At 33.6% G+C, this 5,239-nt stretch overlaps 1 pseudogene; it reads right to left on the reverse strand.

Moving 5' to 3' along the window:
- Positions 1–2,189: 2,189 nt before the first annotated feature.
- On the reverse strand, positions 2,190–2,609 carry LOC102485505 (PEST proteolytic signal-containing nuclear protein-like; annotated as a pseudogene).
- Between the last annotated feature and the right edge of the window lie 2,630 nt (positions 2,610–5,239).

Raw genomic sequence — 5,239 nt, forward strand, 5'->3', positions numbered from 1 at the left:
TCATGTAAGAACTAATAGTTATACATTTTCACTGTTTTACTTGGGGCTTATTCTAAACTTAAAAGCAAGTGAACCAAGTGTTAGGAATATACATAGGCTTCTTCTCTGTATTTATTACCTATTAAAAAAGCTCAGTGAGTAGTTACCACCAATACAATAGTGTGAAGCTGCCTCCACATTTAATATTGGAAGAGTTTTCAGAGAAATCATTGCACACTGTATGGTTTAGTCTGCAATCATGCTTTTAAAGATGTATATAACTATCACGTTAAAAAGAAAATTCATATACAATAGGAAAATACAAAAGCAAACACCCTACAATACTCAAATATAACAAGTATATGTGGTGAGAGATTCAATAAAATGTTTGAAGATGCATTTTTCTTTCTATTTTCAGCACCTAAAGTGTGCTTTTGAGAGGCCACTGGTCAACACACACACACACACACACACACACACACACACATAAAATAAGTCATGTAAGTGTACTAATAAGAAATCCTGTAGTAAATTCAGTTCAAGTTAGTAACTTAAAATACTTATACAATGTTACAAAAAGTACATCTTGTTTCCATTTTCACTACACAATGTTAATTTTTCTTTTTGGTATTTATACCTTTTAAAAAACAAAAATAGCCAAATGCTTAAACAATGTGCATGTACATAGAAATTTTTGGTGGTGGTTTGTACTTTAAAAGAAACATTTTCCTTATGATTTGCCTCAAGTTCTAGTGGAAATGCTTACAGGAACTAGTTAATAAGCCAAACCAAGAGAGGCACATTCAAAATACTGATTTACTTTGGTAACAAATGGTTGTTCTTTGAAGATTAATGAAGGTAAACAAGACCCATTATGCTGAAGTGGACTATTTCAGATATTCAGTTTACATAAAAATTTTATTTACTTTTTAAAGAGATAAGCTTCTATATCAACTGATAGCAATGTAATATCTAGTTTATGATGACTACAAACAAAACAAATGCCCATAAGGGAGAAAAGTTGTATTTTATCTAAATTTACTTTCTGTTAATAGTCTAGTAATATTTTTCCTCCCAATATAATACTCCCTCTCTCTATACAAGGCTGATTCTGGGAGCCAGACAGTTTAGGTAATGAGGGAATTAAGAGTAAGTGACTGCTTTCAGTTTATTTTTATTTTTTGAGAGGTTTTCACAATAGGGCGCGTGCACTCACCAGACAGAGAGAGACATAGAGACAGACAGTGAGAAATCACCCCCCAGGGGGGATGGTCACGCCACAATCCTTTCTCCTTGATTCTCCTCTAGAGATCTTGGGCATGCACACACACGCGCCTGGCGTGAGTTTTAAGCCACCAGGTCCAGGACGCGAACCGTAGTCGACTACGTGGGAGTCCAGCGACATAGCCTTATGCTAACTGCTGGTTCCCATTGCTTTCAGTTTTAAATAAACAATAACTTTTTGCTTCTCTCTTAATACGGTAAGAGTTGTGTCTAAAAAAATATGCAATTCTTAAAAGGGTACTATTTCTGATTTATTATCTATAACCTTTGGAAACTAATCATATAAAATTACAAAATTAGTAGTGTCTTAAAATCTGTATATAAAACATAAATTATCTCTCATTTCAAACACTTATTTATTAGTGCACCACTCAATCTTAAAAAGAAAATGAAAAAAATAAAGCTCAAAAGATAGTCTTATACCTTTCTTTAAAAAAGGAAACTATTCCGGGAACCAGCAGTTAGTGTAATGGCTATGTTGCTGGACTCCCACATAGTCGACCGTGGTTCGCGTCCTGGACCCGGTGGCTTAGAACTCACGCCGAGCATGTGTGTGTGCGTGCCCAAGATCCTGAGAGGAGAATGGAGGAGAAGGGATTGCGGCGTGACCATCCCCCCTGGGGGGTGATTTCTCGCTTTCTGTCTCTATGTCTCTGTCTGTCTGTCTGGCGAGAGCACGCACCCTCTAGCAAAAACCTCTCCAAAAAGAAAAAAAATAGGAAACTATTCCTTTTAACTTTACACCCAGCCCCATCGCAATTTCAAAGCATATTATTTAATTGTATTGGTCATAGACATTTTGTTTTGTTTTGTTTTTGGTCATGTTTTGTTTTGTTTTGTTTTGTTTTGATTTTGGTCACAGACATTTTGCAAGATGAGATTTTATATGTTGCTCCCATAGCTTCTGGTTATCAGAAAACCAGGCTCTATTGAAGGAGTTTGGTCCGGCTGACGTTGGTATATCCCTTTCTTTATTTTCCATCTTCATCTTTGCTTCTAGAGGCATTTCCTCTTGTTCACTATCTTCATCTTCATTAAAAACTGCTGCTACTGAAACGGTTTATGGAGCAAGAGTTGAATAGCTTTAGGCTCATCTGATCCAAGTTTGATGGATAATGGCAATTAAGTATGGAGAATCCAGCCTTGGAGATCTTCGTAGGCTTTGTTGGGAGGTCTACAGCTTCTTTTCCAGCTGATAGTCTCTCAGCGCTGTGACTGGAACTTTCCCCTCCATTCCTGAAACAGACCGTTTTCACAGCTTTTCAGCTTCTTCTTCAAGGTCCTCCAGCAGCGCCAGCTCACGGCTACTTTTCTGGATTCTCCTCGCCCACCTTCCTGTCCACCATCTTCCCTGCAGTGGCCTCTCCTACTATACCTCATCTTTTATGAAGATGGACTGATGTTTTCCCTTGTAGCTAAAAATGATTTTTCCTTTTTTTTTAAAAAAAAAAGATAATATGAGCCTGACTGATTTTGATTCATTTATGACTAAGTTTTTAATAGTGACTTTATTTATGTTAACGTGCTTTTTATAAGAAAAGCACAGCTACGTAGGAAGTAAAACAAGGTGGTGATAAAACTCACACTAAATCCCAAATATTAGAACTATCAATTTTAGATGGACAAAATTTTGTACTTCGTTCATAAATTCAGAGACTTTCACTCACTTATAAAGAGACATAAACAGATAGTCTGAGGTTTTGAGATTTTACTCTGAATTTTTTAAAATGTAGAGTAAAATCTTGAGTATAATATAGTATTAAGTTTAATGTATAAAAGAATTAGATGTAAAACTGTCACAATTCTTAAATTTAATACAAAATAGTTACATTTTCTTCTAAGTTAAAAACACAGACATTCGTTTTTAAGGTAAAGTAGTTTATTGTGAAAGTGATATATTCTGACTTCCACTACAGATAAAATGAATACATTTTTTTATACTTGTTTCTGTCTCAACTCCACTGTTGGTTGATTTTTAGTTATTTTAACTTACCAAGATTTAGAATATTAATATCCTAAAGCTTTATTCCTAAGTCGCCAGTCCTGTTTTTTTTTTTTTTAGAAAATCTGTTTAATTTTATTTTGATAAACCTATAAGTTTTTTTAAAAAGTCTATTTATTTCATCCATGAGTGAGAAAAACAGATAGTAAACCCAACAACACTTTGATTCCACAATCCACCTCAAGACCGAGCCAGCCCCAGTTCATGGGCAAGTGTGCACTGTGTAGACACCAAGTTCTCCAGACATGAACCAGAAATCCCATGTGAGATTGCCACAGAGCATCATGTTTTACTCTGGTGCCATAATCTGGCTCATAGTCTTATTTTTAAAAACGTTTTATTTAAAGCAATCAGTGATTATTAAACATATGACAGGGTTTTGTTGCATTTGTGATAATGTCTTCTTTTTTGAGAATTTAAAGAAGTTTCATTTCTTTGGTTTTAAAGGCTAGATTGACTAGTATATTATTTAATATAAGATAGGCTTCACTGAGGTAACAATTATTTTCTATTTGTCTCACCTGTTCTTTGTCCTCTTCCTCTTCTTTTTCTGCCTCTTTTGCATTGAGTGTTTTTTATGCTTTTATTTTATCTTCACTTTTTTTTTTTTAGCTAATTCTTTTTTGTGTTGAGTGATTATTTTAGGTTTTGTAGTATGTGTATTCAAATGATCACCATCTACTTCAAGTGATGGTGTAACATTAGACATTAATAGCAGACTGTTTTGATTTCTACCCTCCAGCTCTTTATAATGTTATTTTGAAATGTTAAAATGAGTCTGAAATAAGCCTTATTAGGTTAAATTTATGGTATCAGCTGAGCTGGTTTTTCCTGCAAACTCTAGAGGTATATCTGTTTGCCTCTTCCAGCTTCCATAGCTGACCCACTTTCCTTATTCATACTTCCATTCCATCTTCAAAGCCAGTGTGGCTGATCAAGGTTTTCTTGTACTGCCATACTCTTAAAGTCCCCACTTCTGTCTCTCTCACTTATAAGGACCTTAGTTGTCACATCTGGATATTACAGGAAATTGCTTCATCTCAAGGTCAGTGGATAAACAACTTAATTCCATCTTCAGTCTTAATTCTTTTCAATGTAACCTAACTTTCTCACAGGTTCTGAGGATTAGAATGTGCTCCGGTGGTGGAGCTACTGGGTTCTGCCTATAACATGATTTTTGTGTTAAATGATCAATTATCATTTAAAGAGATTTAAATAATAAAAATGTACATATACATGAATGTATTTCCTTTATTGTTAATTAAATTTATCTTAAGTTAATCACATATTTTCTGTTTTCAACTTTCTTCATTCCTTTATTTAGATCCAAATTTGCATTCGGTATCCTTTACCTTCTGCCTAATTGATTTCCTTTACTTTTTCTTGTAGTGCAGTATGCTATTAATGTATTCTTTCATTTTTCAGTTTTTGACTTCTAATGCTTTTATTTCACTTTTGCTTTTGGAAGACAATTTTTGCTGAGTAAGTAAGTCTATGTTGAGAGTTATTTACTTCTTTACTTAATGGATGGTTCTTTACTGTCTTCTGTATTAGGTTGGTTTTGATACATCAGTTGTCATTTTTATCTTTGTTCCTTCACATATCCTTTTTTAAATTTAGTCTGACTGTTGTTAAGATATTTTTTTTAAATCACTGATTTAAAAAAATTCGATCATGACATGCTATAATATAATTTTCTTTCATATTCTTTAACTTAAAGTTCATTTAACTTTTTAAATCTCTGGAGTTATTATTTTCATCAAATTTGAGACATATTTGACCATGTATTTTTCAAATGTATTTTATATTGTTCTTTTCTCTCTTCTTAAGGATGTCCTCTCACATGTATATTGGAGCACTTAACATTGTCTCATAAATTTCTTTCATACTTTTCAGGCTTTATTTCTTTCTGTGTTTTTTGTACATGTTCTATTAATATGTTTTCAAGTTCACTAATCTTTTGCAATATCTAAT

This window comes from Tupaia chinensis, unplaced genomic scaffold (genome assembly GCF_000334495.1).
Source record: "Tupaia chinensis unplaced genomic scaffold, TupChi_1.0 Scaffold000037_3, whole genome shotgun sequence".
In the NCBI taxonomy this organism is placed as follows: domain Eukaryota; kingdom Metazoa; phylum Chordata; class Mammalia; order Scandentia; family Tupaiidae; genus Tupaia; species Tupaia belangeri.